We start from the raw sequence: 15,586 nt of genomic DNA on the forward strand, positions 1-15,586 counted from the left end.
AATACCCAGTAAGCAGCAAATGAGCAGGTTTAGAAAGCTTTGCTGCAGTATAGAATTGTGCAGTACGGATGTTCACAAAGGTGAATTTTCTATACCTTAGTGAAATCTTGACTGTCTTTCCCTTCACTGTAAGAATTTGTTTGAAATGTTACCTGCTCATACCTGAAAACTTTACTTCCATGCATTATTCCAGTGATTGAATGGGCCTGGATATGGAACCATGACTGCTTATCTACTGGAACACCTTTTAAATGGGTTAATCTTTCTACAGAGAGAACAGAAAACTTCTTTTGCAGCTATATCCAGGAGTACTTATTCAGTATCTTTTGGGAAAAAAAAAAAAAAGGGTCTGTCCATTTTTAAAATACTAAGTCCATAATTGGTGAATATTTGTTTCCAGTATTCAGGGGTTTGAACAATGGGGGCCCTATAAGCTACTTCTGTTGGGGTATTTTTGCTGTGGTAAAATTTCATCAGTTAGTTTGCAAAACTACCTTTTGGAATCTGAAAAGGGCATTTTATGACTTTAGAGTTTGGAATTCTTTGTTCCCAGAAGCAACATCCTGTACATAGCATATTTAGATGTATTATTGTGATGTAGCCAAATTTATGTGTGGGACTATTCTGTTACTGAAAAATATGGATTAAAGAACAAAGAGCAATAGCAGTAGCCTTTATGGTGGAAGAAGCTAAGAGATGGTTAACGCACAAAATGAGGGTCAGCAGACTTACTGCCTGACCTCAATTACAAGATAATTTTTCTATTAGAAATTATGTAAGGATATTGGCAGTATAGCAGAATGAAACTGAGCAATTTTTTTCTGTCGATATGTAGTGAAAAATTAAGGAACGTAAGTCACCATTAGACTTTGTTAACTTTTAACAGGTTAATGCTGTCTGTGTTTGCAATTTTGTATCGGTGAACTTCCCGCAATATTATTTGTATGTCTTCACTAAATTTGTTTTGCTAACTTTAATATTAAAATAACTTAAAATATATTAGTTTCTTCTGTTTCTGTGTTGAAATATCTCTAAACATCCTTTCAGGTGAGTTTAAATTAAGTGCTATTTCTTTTCCATCCTCATTTACTGGAATGCTTCCTGTACTGAAAATACTGATGTGTTTGCTCTCGTACTGGCCCTTCTCTGCAAATTTACTATATATTGAATTTTTTGAAGATAGGTTGCCAGGAAAACACTGAAGAAATAGCTTTGTATTAGGGGAATAAGTTACAGAAACTGGAATCTGGAATAATAAAAATATTAACCAGTAACATTCACTACACTGCCATTTTTAAGATGGCAGTATATCATGCTACAATACTATCTGTAGATAAGCTTTTGTTAAACTTTTAAAGTAATTTGAGTAGGTAATTACTAGTGTTTTAGTAGTCTAAAGCAGGATTGATGGCAGCTTGATTGGCTGTAGCAGTTACTAAAGTTCACATTTTATGACCTCCTTAAAAATATTAATTTAGAAGCTTATGAATTACTCTCTGGTGTCACCCTGAATTAACAAATACTGAGCTATCTTTTAGCTTTTGAATCTTTTTGTTATTAATTTCTGCCCACTATTGAACTTTATAGTGTTTTTCAAGAACTCATTTTCTAGATAGAGCCAGAGTAACTCTTCCATGACCAGGACTAAGTTGCGCAAAATGTTCTCATAAATAGTCTTGTTCCATGCCAACAATTAAGACGACCCTGGCTGGTCACTCCCACCCAACCTTTGTGCTTGACAGAGCAGTTATTTGTGTGATAATGTAGTAATTGAGGAGCTGGGCTATGCTTTTAAAAATGGGGTAGTCCAACTGAATTACCTTCCTAATCTACTTCACCAGGTGGCTGAAAAGATATTAGTGCTGGGGGATGCTGGGGCAGGAGTGAGAAGCTGGGATTAGTAGAGCTCTTCATTCCATGGGTCTGGTTCAACCTGAGCTACTTCCTTTGGAAACACTGGTACCACTGTGCTATTCTCAAGTTACATGTGTTTGGCTTCAAATCTTGGTTCTTTCTCCCTTCTTTCTCTTCTTTCTCTTCTTTCTCTTCTTTCTTTCTCTTCCCTCTTCTCTCTTCTCTTTCCCCCAATTTACAGGAGCCAGGACAAAACATTTAACAAAGCATTTAGTGAGCAAAATGTGGAAGCTGAAGTGCTTCCACAGAAGATCAGAAGAGCAACAGAGAACAGAAGCATTGCACTTGCACAGGCTCCTCAGAAACACAAGACATGCTGTGGTTTAACAGTGACCTGCTAAATTGTTGAAAGCTGCATGGCTCTGCATTTGAGCTGACGGTCTGTACCCATTTGGCAGTCAGTAAAAAGGTCGTCTTAAAAGTCTTATAAACAGGGACTTCGCTGTGGGAACTCTGGCTCATTTTGGTGTACCCCTCAGTGGTTCCAAAGGGGTCGGGGGGAGAAGGCATTCTCAAATGAGTTAAGGATAGCCTCCAAAAGAGGTGTGAGAAGCCCTGGAAGAATTTTGTCAGACCTTTTGGATCTTCGCTTAGCTTATTGTGAGTATAGCAGTTTTGTGTCAAAGGCTGTGTAATTAGCGCAGTGCTAATGAGATGCTCCCTCCTCCACATCACCACAGTGCCTGCACTTCCGCTTCCTAGGAGAACTCAGGTTTGCCAGCTGGGTAAAACAGCTCTGAGACTAGGCTGCAGCAGGAATGGCCTCTAATGGATCTGTGTAGACAAGCTCAACCATTGGAAGGGAATACAGATGATTCTGCTGGCATTTCGGGACCTTAGCCAGTCAGAGAACTAAGCAGATGGGAAGAGAGTGGAGTAAGTATAGGGATGTACCATGTGCTAGAGGACTTGCAGTCAGGTTAGACAGTGTCAAGGCTGGTTTTGTTGACATTTGTTAGGTGTTGGTGAAATAAACTACCAATATTAAATTTTTAGAAGGAGGTGCTGAGGCAGATGGAAGCTGAGGTTTCAAGTTTTTGGCCAAACAATTGGTTATGTGCATGTTTCCTTTCCTTCAATCCACCCACTGTCTGCCACGCCTGTGGGCAGCCCAGTTTGTTGCAGAAGAGAAAAGACTTGCTATCAAAGATTTGGGAAATACTGCTAAATCCACAGAATTGGGCAGGGAAATACTGATTCTCTGCCTTGTCCTTTCACAGACACTTCCATCTGGAATTTTAAAATAGCATCCAAGATACCTAACAGTTTAGAGAAACCTTACTTCTGGATGGCTTAAGGAACACTGAATTCTGCAACCCCTATTATGAACCCCTATAGAGTATGTTGTGTTGTCAGCCAGATGCTGTTTTGAAAGATTGCTGTCCTTTTCCAGTCAAAACAGCGTTTGTGTGTTCAGGCCTGTTTGTCCAGGTTAGGTGAGCTTAAACAGGTCAAGTAATGGACCTTTGCTGTTATTTAAACTGTTTGACCCTGCTGCCTGAGTGAGCAAGTTAGGAAGCAGTTAAATGAACAACTTAGCATGCCGATCACAATTTTAGGTGGGAAAATGAATGCTGATAAGCTATTGTAACATAGGAATATAGGATCCTCTTTGGTTGTCATGGCTGCAGAGTAAGCTGGAAGGTACAGGTCTAAACTCTTACATTAACAGGAGCTTCTGTCAATTGAACCTTTAGAAGTAGACACTTTTGCAGTGCAAAGCATTTCAGTGCCTAAACTCCTTTCAGATATCTCTCCAGTTCTCCAAAGAGTCAATGGTCCTGTCTTGCCCTTCTTTATCTGAATGGATGGGGAACTCATCTGAATATTTGAAGTGTTAGGAGCCATAAAGGTATTGTCTTATCTGAGAGGGGTTGTGTATGCTCTGATGACTGCTTTCTTTCTAAAATCAGGTGATCAAAAGCATTCAAAAAAGAAAATATGAATATGAAAGGAAAGGAAGACTGTAATTTTACATGTTTGAGTCCAAATATCACAATGAAAAATAATTTTCTACTTTTATCTCCATGGATCCCCTGGTCAATTTAAAGAGTTCTCAAAGCTGACAGTAGCACATATGGAATGTACCCAGATACCATACATACAGTTACTTGCAAGACTACGCATTGCCCTTTGAAGAACTCAACAGTTTGTTTCCTTCCAAATGTCCAAACAAAAAAATGAGTAGTCTTCTCTAGCCACTATGTTTAATATTATTTAGTGGTTATGGGAATAATGTGTTAGGAATCCTCAGCATGACTTCTGCAATTTTGGTTACAAAGATACAGAATTAAATTTTAAATGATGTCAGTATTTCAGGTCCTCCTCAATTTTACACCAAGTGTTTATGGGACAAAGGACGAACAGTTGCATACAACTTGCACTTCTACCCCAACAACTGAATGGTGAGAAAAGCCCATCAATATTCTTGCAACACCAACTGCTCCTGCCTGTAGCACCTTGCCTGAAGATTTTGCAGGGTGGGTAGACTGTGGTGGCTTCCAAATGCCTTGATGTCATGCAGTCATGCTGTGGTTTAGTCTGCTGCCTATCCAGCACTATCACATTTCAGCATGTATTTGTAGCTTGTGCTTTTAGCAGAACTCACTGGAGACATGGGTTATTTCAGTGTCTTGTTCCCTGTCTGAATGTTGGTACTCAGCCTCTTAGTCTACATCAATACTAGTAAATTAAACATGGCTGGGACTGTTCTCTGATGCTGAGGGCAAGTGGCATGGAACAACTCTCATACACACTATTAGGCTTCAAAACAGGACAACCACATCCACGTTCTCTGCTGGGGATGGTCTCTGGCTTGGGATAGCTGATCCAGGTCTCTGTGGTGCTAAGGCCTAACAATTTAATAGTACCGACAATAAAGTTCCAGTGCCTATGATATATGCTGGGCCCGTTGTACTAACTAAGATGTGGTCCTAGTTGTGCAGTATCTTTAAATGCCAAGCTTTGTCCAACAGCAGCAGGTAATGGGGTCTAGTTCCACTGCTAAATGGAGGGGCCTGGAGGAAGATCTGTTCTTTTGAAAGGCAGTGACAATTGACAGCACTGTTCTGCAAGGAATCCATCCCCTCTAGCGATAAATGTCACTGGCTAAAAGACAGAAAGGGTACTTAAAAAAAAAATTCCAGTACTTTTGCTAACATACAAATAAATGGCAATTAGCAATCAAAAACTTATAGACTATAGTGACTAATATATATATATACACTATACATATATACTATATAAATAATGAGAAGTGTAAAATACATGATGGTCTTGTGAGATACAGTTAGAAGAAACCTTGTTGAAGAAAACGTATAAAAATCTTGAAGTTGAAATACACATAGGCGATTATATTCAAACTTTCCTATCATTAGTAAGGTTTGGAGCTCTCTTGAACTGTCCTGTAAGGATTATCAGCCATCTTAAAAAATAGCCTAGCAGTAACGCAAAGCTCTGATCAAAGGGGCAAGCTGTGATACTTTTCTGGCAAGCCTACCTACAGAATTGCAGTTTCCTATAAATTGACAAAGGGGGAGCTACGCACAGATAATTCATCCTTTAGCCCTCCGTACGGAAGTATGCTTTCTAGCACAATACATCACCTTAATTATTATACCTTCTACAGCAGGATAGAATTCTCTGACGAGATATTTTTTTGTTGCCAAATTACTTGCACATACATTGTGCAAATATTTTCTGTGTCTGTACATGTATTTCATCAGCTACGCTCCAATCTGTCAAAGTAGGGTGAATGCTTTAATTGCTTAATCAGCTTTCTGGGTCTCCCATGCAGGCGCAAGAACACCACAGTGAGTTGTATAGTTACGTGGTGGTGCATAAGCGATTCTCAGAGGTAGTTTTCCCAACTTTAGCGTTCTAGTAGGCGACAAACACGCTGGGTTTAGTGAGATTATAAGCACGTTTATTTACTAGCAGAAGCCGATGTTTTTCTCCCCTCTATTTTTACATTTGAGGATAAAGTAAAATTTATGTTCTGGGCATCATCTTGTGGAAGTTCTAAATCACTTCATGAGGCTTTCAGCCTGGCTTATGTCATTTATCCCTCAGCACTCAGTCCATTTAATCCAGGCCTCTCAGCTGCACAGGCCTAGCTCCTGTTGTGAGTGATCGGCCTGCTTGAGTGCTCCCAGCTTCTCCTGTCACATCACATTTGCATAAAAGAGGACGGATAACCAAATTTGAACACACAAATGAAAATGCTAAGCGCTGAACCTGTCACAGTTGTTGTTCAACTAATTGTGAAAAATTTGATTTGCTGGCTTTTCACTGTTTATCATGTGGACCCCCTTCTCAAATTTGCCTTGGCTTCTGCTTCTGTACATGTAGCTTTTAAACTCTCTACACAAGCAGCCCACCCTGGGGATTACTTACCTCTCCTACCAGCTTTTAATGTTGGCTCATCAACTTGACTAAATTAGGCCACCATGGCAAACAAACACATAATTAAAAACCTGGGAAAGACAACTGCAGTTGCACTTCTTAAATTGATTTTGCAGTCTATTACTGGTATATGCCTTTGCATTTTGCCATTTTATCTTGTCCTCCTATAAACCCTGAAAACGTCTTTACTTTTGATTATATATAGGAGGAACACATATTACTTCAAAATGAAGACTAAAATTTTCTTCTCAAAAGGGAATAGTAAATAAAAACACATTCTTATTTCTGGGTACTTTGTGGCAGCCTATTACGGAGGTGCTGTATTCATTTGAAATTAAGACCCATTTTTGAACTGGCATTGAAAGCTATTGTCCAAATTATTGTGATTTTTAAAAATTCTGGGTTTTGACTTAGCTTTCCAAAGGTATTTACAACTGCTGTCATGCTTCTATTTTACATCACCTTCTCTTATCTGTATGATTTACACATCACTTCTTATAATGTATACCAAAAGGTCACCAATTAAAACAGTTGAATGTCATGTTGCTTTTTTGTGAGGGGAGAGGAGGTTCAGCCAAACAATTTTTATCTATACAAATATGCAAAAAAATTCATCTACATATCCAAATCATCCATCCCTTTAGTATCAATGTTGGTTATACTCTGAATGCCCATAACTATCATCATTTAAGAAGGTGGATGATAACGTGACATAGTGGATACAAATCTATTAAGACCATTAAAGCTTCTAAAAACAAACTGATAAGAAAAGCTGGTATTTAGACATACATAAATAATTTATATTTTTCTGGCAGTACTAAAATATCAAAATAATTCTTTTCAAATGAAGAAAATAATGTGTCAGCAGATATGATTGAAATACTGTTTAAAAATAAAATTGAAAACATTTTGCTTAAAATGCTTTTTAATTTAATTTCATTCTGTTGGTGAAGGGGGAAAAAATCCCTGAAGTGACCTTCATGTCAAGTGCATTCACTGGTAACAGTGGTAGTAATGTGGCATAATCCTTTTCAGAAACTGATCAAGACCTATCTTAAAACTGTAGGATATTTTCATCTGTTTCTCTGGTAAGGTTGTAAAAAAAAAAAAAAAAAAAAGGTACATTTTTTCTAAGTGTTAAGAACTATATAATTTGTAGCCTAGACTGATTTACATCCAGGTTAACTATGGCTAGCTATCCTTTGTTTTAAATAGCCTTTCTCCCTTCATGATGTTTACTTCCTTGATTCGTTCATGAACAGCTGTCATGCCGTCGCCGCCTTCATTTTACTAGGCTAAACAGGCTGAACTGTTAAAGGGCTTTGACAGACAAAGTCTGATGTATTTAACTGCAGCAATTTAAGATACTAACATTCACAGTTCACTGTATTGGAAATCACTGTTCTTTTTTTTTTTTCCATTAAATTTTGCTCTTTTCCTCATTTTTACGACTGAATTCTACTGTCATTAAAAATGCATCTGGAGAAATAACTCATGCTGTACTCTGTACTCACTACATCTTAGTTGTTTGTGATCACTAGAATACTATCCGTTTCCTTTTTCGCATCCTTCCTTCACATCATACTACTTTATCTCCTTCCTCATTAATAGCTTTCCAAAGTTGTCCTCCTTTCCTGCCCTCCTTCTCGAGTATACCAATGAATTACATTAAATACACAAATATTTGCAAAATATTTGCAAAATAAAGTATTTGGAAAAGAGGGATACAGACATGTTTGGAAGAGACTATTGATTAGAATGTCAGGCCCACAGCATCAAATGGAGGAGAAATGGAAATTCTGTACTCGACAAACTGCAGGTGCATTGCCAACAGGTTTGATTCAGAAAATCTGAAGTAGCAGCTCTTGGTCCAGACCAAAAAGGTGGCTTGCGGATTTCCAGAATGTTGTTACATCTTTTAGATTACTCTGAATAATCTTCAACAAGTTGTTCCATAGTGAATCTAATATTCCCTCCCAGCTTCTCCCACTTGCAAAATACATCCTGATAGCTGAAATGTCCTGAGATATCTTGGTCATCAAAGAGGCAGAAGAAGATTTAAAGTACTCATGAAAATAGTTACTATTTTCAAAACACATTTTCTTCATATAAAGAGAGCAATAAAAATTTCCTTAGTCACCCTGTTCTTTGACAGTGGGGTTAATATCTATTGATAAACTGTTATCTCTTCTTACCATGCAATGATTTGATCCGGAAAACTTATAGATATGTTAAAGCTGGTAGAACAGAATTAAATATTTAGGCTCTTGCACCACATTGTTCTTAGGAAGATCTATGTTTATGGATAAGATTCTGTCCTCTGCCTTTTCTCAGATTTTAACAAGAAAACAAGACATGAATTTCTTGCTTTGCTTCTAATTTAAACATATTGGAATGTGGAAATTTTATTGTTCAATCCTGGAATTTTTTCATTCATTAAAAAAAAATCCTCATTCCTTGTTTTACTTCCTTTGCCTCTCTCTGAACTTAGTTATATATTTTGTTAGATTTATTCTGAAGTAGTGCAAGAAAAGGAGAATGGAAGAGAATTACTACAGCCACAAAACAAAATATCAGCTCTCAGAGTAAGTTTTGCAGTCAAAATGTTTGTGACAGTAGAACTTAAATGACAGTTTCTGAAAAGGGAAATTAGGTTTTAAAATTTCTTCAGTAAGTTTATCTGTCTCCTAAGTAAATGTGAACACCTGATTTATAATTTCAGAAACTACATTGCAAAATTTCTTCAAGTTCTGTATCCTTCAACGTTCTTATCCATAAAATGTTTTGCTAGGCAAGTCAGAGAAACACAACAGAGCGAGGGCAAGAAATGTGTTTAAAATTTTGAACAAGTATTAATGGAAAATGTTTTGCCATATTCCCTCAGCTCTAATAAAATGTACACTTTCCATTTATCCTTCAACTAGATATCTATTGATGTTTGATTAAAACCAATCTCCCCTGCTTCTGTAAGTGCCTTCGTGTAATTCATGGGGATTTTCTCATTTTCCCAGGTCCACTTGGGTAAATAAAGGTTTCTCCTTAGCTCAGTCTCTTAGGTTGGATGTTAGAATAAACAAACTTCCATTAACTTGCTTTTTGTTTTGCTTTAGATTGCAAGTAACTTAATCAGCATGTAAGAGAGACAACTGCTCCATCTCTCCCTATATATTCTATTATACAAAGCTGACCCCCTTCCCATGAGCTTAGCTCTTGACTACAGCTAAATGCAAAAGAATAAGCATACAGAGAAAGATTAGCAGGTTACAGATACACATCTCCATGGTCTGTGGGTATATGCAAAGAAAGAGATGTGTTAAATTGCCTGCTCTTTTTATATAAAAAAGAAAACTTATTTACCCTGTGGGTAAAATGTGTATTGACCTACTGTATTACACTACAAGCATGAACAAGGTTACTTTTTCCCCTCTTTCTGGTAAATAATAAGGCAACTCATGCTGAGGGTGCACTTAAACTATACCTATAACTCTTGGAAATTCATAGATCGTAAGGCCAAATGGGACCATTATGATCATCTTGCCTGACCTCCTCTATAGCACAAACCATAGGGTTTCGACAACATAACAGTATTTGTAATTTCATATGCATTGGAGTGCTATTTATAGGATATATATTGTATTGAAATAGCAGAATATTCATTGCTCTGAAATTCTGCTAGATAATTTTACTACTGTAGTGACACCTACAGCATTCTCAGTTGGTACATATTAGTAATAAAAAAAATCAAACAATTTCAAGTAATTTGCTAAAAATGTGACTACATCTAATAAATCTGCTTGGGACAACAGCTGCAAACCCACGTATTTAAGATAAAAATACAGTTGACGCAAACTAATCCAAGTAATTTATTAATTACTGAGTACTATAGGCTCTGAAGTCTAATTAAGGAAAGAAAAATTATGACTAACTGGTCCATTGCAGTAACTGGAGCATTTGAGCAAGAATAGAGAAAAATAAAACAAAATTTGTGTACCCTTCACAAGGCTTACTCTTGTCCTGTGCTAAAGCTCTTTTTCCTTTGGGCTGACATCAAGAACTATGGTACTTGATTTTCATTTTCATGGAACCATTGCTATAAACGACTGCTACAAATGGGAACTGATTTTAAACGGTGACTAGTGCAGAAGCAGACATCTGCGCTGTTACACATGTAAAGCAAACTGAACTGCATCTCCTGCCTTGCTTTGTAAAACTATCACCCTTTCTTTATATGAGGAAGTGTATTTAAAAGTAATATTGCCCTTTTTTAAAAAAATAAAATCAGTAGTCCTCAAGTTTCATTTCCTACCTATCTGAAAAACAGGAAACGTTCTCTGTGTTTTCTACAGGAGTCACTAATGAAATGTACTACATTGAACAGTCCTAAAGGTCCCCATCAAACCAAACCAGCTTCATTGCTCAAACCTTGGAAACAGATAATATGCCTGATTTTTAAAGATAAGAATCTAGATATCGCCTATGTTTGTATTTGCTGCTGGGAAGGGAGCAATAAAAGGGCAATTAGCATTTCTACTGATCATTGGTTAAAATGATTTAACCTGCCTTTTAGCAAAGTAATAAAGATCCTTGAAGTAATTACATCATTTTGTTAAACGCTAAGAATGATGAGATAAAACAGCGTGGATATCACTGGTCAAAGATGTTTATCCGTGCATATTAAAAGCTTTTAAACAGGATCTTGTAGAAAAGCCTGTGCCATTCAGATCAGTCCCTTCTTCTCCCAGTTTTCTCCAAAATGAAACAAATTTAAAGACATATACTTATATGAACAACTATGCCTTTAAAAAAGCAGATGGGAAACTAAATCTATCACTTAACAGAAACTTTCAGGAATTAGTTATCAGTAGAATGACGTGATTATGTAAAATCTGCAATGCTTTGTTCAGAGAGTCTCCCTGCTGTGCAGAAGCTTTGACAAACTCTTGTGACAAGTGCAGGAGGAGGGCTGTGTCTCGAGGTTTGCATTTTGATCCATTCACTAGTAAATTTTCTGAGAGCCTAGATAATTACAACATTTAGCTCAAAAAGGTTAGTTTGAAAGCAATTTTAAAGATATTTCAATGGAGGGAAAGAGAGCAGGAATGAAGAGACCAATTAACCAATTTTTCTTGGCCTTTCCCTCACGCGCAGACACATTCTGTACAAACCCCTGTTTTGATGTATTATTTTAATTAATCCCGGTCTTTTGATTTCTGCAAAAAGAAGGTTAGCAAATGTAACAATGCTCGAGAGTTTCTTTATCGTAAAAGACACATAATTTCAAGCATTTAATAAGGTAGATTTATTCTGGGTAGTTTAGTTTGCACATTCACTCAAGCAGCCCTCCCCAAAGACAACATTAAAAATGTGATTAGTTAGCTGCCATCAATAACACAAAACAGGAAAACACTCTCTGAAGGGACAGCTTTGTGGAGGGCACTGCACAGTGTGTAGTAAAAATATATGGCCTAATAAGTTTACATTTGCAGGCTCATTTGTTAAAACTCTTGAATTTCTAATTTGTGTCGGAAAGATAAATGGATGGGGCCTCAGTAAAGTGTGAGATTAATACTGATGGATGGGGATTCAGATTTTTGCTAGCCTCTTACTTCTGTACAACCCAGTAGGCAGTTTATGGGGAAAACCAAATGTAAATAAAAAAGAGGACATTATTTACCTTGGTCAAGGCCAATTACCAGTTATATTGTTCTTTTCAACTTTATTGTTTGGATGTAAATTATCCTTATCTAATTATTGTTTAATGCATTTTGGTAATCAAGCCCTTACAAAGTGTAATTAGATGCTAAAAAGGACAGGCACCCAATGGTTACTTTGAAACACTGCAAATAGTCAAACAGTAGAAATTGAGGCCACTGGGACCTTTAGGGGTGTAAGGTGGAAGAATAATAATAAAACATATTATATAATAAAACCTGCCTTATACCTGAATCAAAACACTCACATAAAATGAAAATGAGCTGAAGTTAATACAAATAATAAAATAAGCGGGATCTGCCTATGCCGTACACAGTTGATTTCAACAGCCTGTCTTCCACACGCAGTACCAGAACAACGCTACCGGTGTGCTGTAAAGAGACAGACAGACAACAAAAGTGGCAGCTGTATTTCTTACCTGTCTGGCAGAAGGTACCTCTGAACTTGGATGAACTTCACCAACTCAGAGTAAAAAGTTCTTATGTTCTAATAGTTGCCAGGTATCTTTTCAAACTGAAATATGAACATAGTCGTGACAGAAAGACAGGCATTAGTAAAAGAATAAAAAAGGGACACTGCAACATGAATGAACAAAACAAAGGTCGCTGCTGTTACACTCCTGTATGTACAGTACTTTTAGTTGGAAGCTGATCCAGAAGTCTTCAATATTTGTAAAACAGCGTAAGTCGAAACATCAGTACAGGTTTGTAGTGGCTGCAGAATCTGGAAGCCCTGTGGAGACAAGGTTGCCACAGCTCCAGGCACCCAGCTCCGACCAGCGGCAAGGCTGGGGATGTATTCCCAGTAGGCATGCGCACAAATGCATGTATACAATACATGTATATAAACACACATAACTGCCCGGCCACACAGATCAACACAGGCAGACACATGTGAACACAAACGGCACTCATGGCTTCATCTTGTTCTCCTCTCTGGCTGACTGGGATGAAGGCCCATTTGTGGGAAAAATACAGATATGTATGCAATGTGGATCTCTCCGGTAACTGGGCTCCAACACAGAGGCTGTCTGGTAACTGCCCCTGGATCCTCTTGTCTCCAGGTGCCTCACGCAAACCCACGTGCAGGTCTCTCAGCCAACCCCAAGCCCCAAGATCCCTCCAACAGTTGGATGGGACCCTCCTGGTGCTCCAGTAGCCAGGTTTTCCCATGGTCTTACACTCACATACCTCCCAATCCTGGACCACTTTGCCTACTCACCAGCTACTTCCTCCCCTGCACATCCTACAGTAAGTCCTGTGCAATCCCAAAAGACTCTTCCCTTGCATCCCGTAACATGTCCCATGCCCCTAGGCAGTGACACCCCTCAGTCCAAAAGGTGTTCTGGAGAGCTGTTCCCCTTGCCTTATGTTGATGGGTTTCACTCCTGGGGCTGACATCTCCCCTGTGATGGGCCTGGAATTCTCTGGGCAGTGTTTTAGTTGGGTTACCCCTCTTGCCGTTGCTCATCTGTACACCTTTGTGTGTGTGGAGATGAGGTTTTTACCACATAACCCAATACAGACTAATACCTTGATGAGCTACATACTTAATGAATTTGAACAGCCATCTTTAAAGAAGCAGGCAGAGATAGAGCCAGGATTTGCAGGCAAAACCATTGTCTTGGGAAAAAATGGACAGTATCAAAATCGTCTGTTTAAGCAGCTACAACTTAAAATGTGGTTGCGGTCAGAAAAGTGACTTACATCTATTTTTCCTTTACAGATGTGTAATGAAATGGATTTTTTCTTGACTTCATATATCGTCCAATACCAGTGGCATTTCATTATTTTTTAATCTGTGTTGCAAAATAAATATAATTACGAAACTTGAAGGCAGGTGCTTCTTTAGCTTCAGCACCATCCATTGCAATCTAAGTTGAATTACTACTGTAGGAACTTCAACCTGTAGCCTTACTCCATAGATACATGGTTCAGGGTGTCGGTGCTCTGTGAACCATAAGAACCAAACTCCAGGTCTAGCCTGCTTGCTTTCATTAAGGGAGAGAGTTCATTCTCTTCAGAGCAGCCCATGTGGTGCTGTGGTTTAGATTTTCATCCTTATGAGGAGCGGCTGAGGGAACTGGGGTTGTCTAGCCTAGAGAAGAGGAGGCTGAGGGGAGACCTTATCGCTCTCTACAGCTACCTGAAAGGAGGTTGTAGTGAGGTGGGTGTTGGGCTCTTCTCCCAAGTAGCTAGCGATAGGACAAGAGGAAATGGGCTTAAGCTGCGCCAGGGGAGGTTTAGGTTGGAAATTAGGAAAAATTTCGTTACGGAAAGGGTGGTCAAGCATTGGAACAGGCTGCCCAGAGCGGTGGTGGAGTCACCATCCCTGGAAGTGTTCAAAAAACGGGTAGATGTGGCACTTTGGGACATGGTTTAGTCTAGTCTACCCTTGATTGGCTTAGAGTAGACTTGGTAGTGTAGGTTAATGGTTGGACTGGATGATCTTAAAGGTCTTTTCCAACCTAAACGATTCTATGATTCTATGATTCTATGATTTGTGACGAAAGCCGTGTTGATAACTGACCAATGTTTTAGCTGTTGCTTGCACACCTTCAAGGCCTTCTCTGTTTCTCACTGTGCCCCCAACCCCAACCTCACCAGCGAGTAGGCTGGGGGTGGGCAAGAGGTTGGGAGGGGACACAGCTGGGACAGCTGACCGCAGCTGACCAAAGGGGTATTTGATACATTATATGATGCTGTGCTCAGCAACAGAACTGGGGGAGTAGTCTTGCTCACAGACTGGCTGGGCATCGGTTCGCTGCCGGGAGGTGATGAATGATTGCCTTGGCATCACTTGTTATGTTTTGGGAGAGTTTTTTTTGTCACTTATTAAACTATCTTTATCTCGACCAATGGGTTTTCTCTAGTTTTTGCTCTCCCAATTCTCTCCCCCATCCCACTGCAGGGTAAGTCAGCAAGGAGCTGGTGGGTGTTTAGTTGCATCATAATAGGTATGTCAATATATTGCCAAAATAAAAATAAAACTGAAAAATATGTCCTATATGGACAGATGTAAGCAGTTCTTAGTTTAATTAAAAAAAAAAAAAAAAGGTGGAGTAGTGACTTGACACATTCTACATAAAGAGAAAGCTCTTCAAATCCTGTGGGGAAATTTTAACAAGGGTAAACCTTAACAAGGGTAATTTAGATGATGATTCACTGTTGTATGACATTCTTAAATTAAGATTTGATGTCTTCTTAAAAACAATGCTCAGCCAGTACTCTGTTGGGTGAATGTCCATATCCATGCTGCATTCTTGCACACAAGCACTTTCAGCTCCTGAGCCTGGAGTTTTGGAATAACCTGTCTCTCTGTATGTTTTGCACTGAGGACCTAAAAGGGTCATCTTCCTGCAACTCTTCTCTAAATGTTGTGCTGTCATTTGACCCTAGATTACTGCACATGATGCAGAAACTACTGACTGAAGTTCTGCAGCCACTGATATGACAGGTCAGAATAGGTGTTCTCATTGGCTCTTACTACCTTTGCAAACTCTGAATCTGTTAAAACAGATCCTTATGTCTCTTACACTCAGATTGTAACTGAAGAA

Source organism: Pelecanus crispus, chromosome 1 (assembly GCF_030463565.1).
Source record: "Pelecanus crispus isolate bPelCri1 chromosome 1, bPelCri1.pri, whole genome shotgun sequence".
Classification (NCBI taxonomy): Eukaryota; Metazoa; Chordata; class Aves; order Pelecaniformes; family Pelecanidae; genus Pelecanus; species Pelecanus crispus.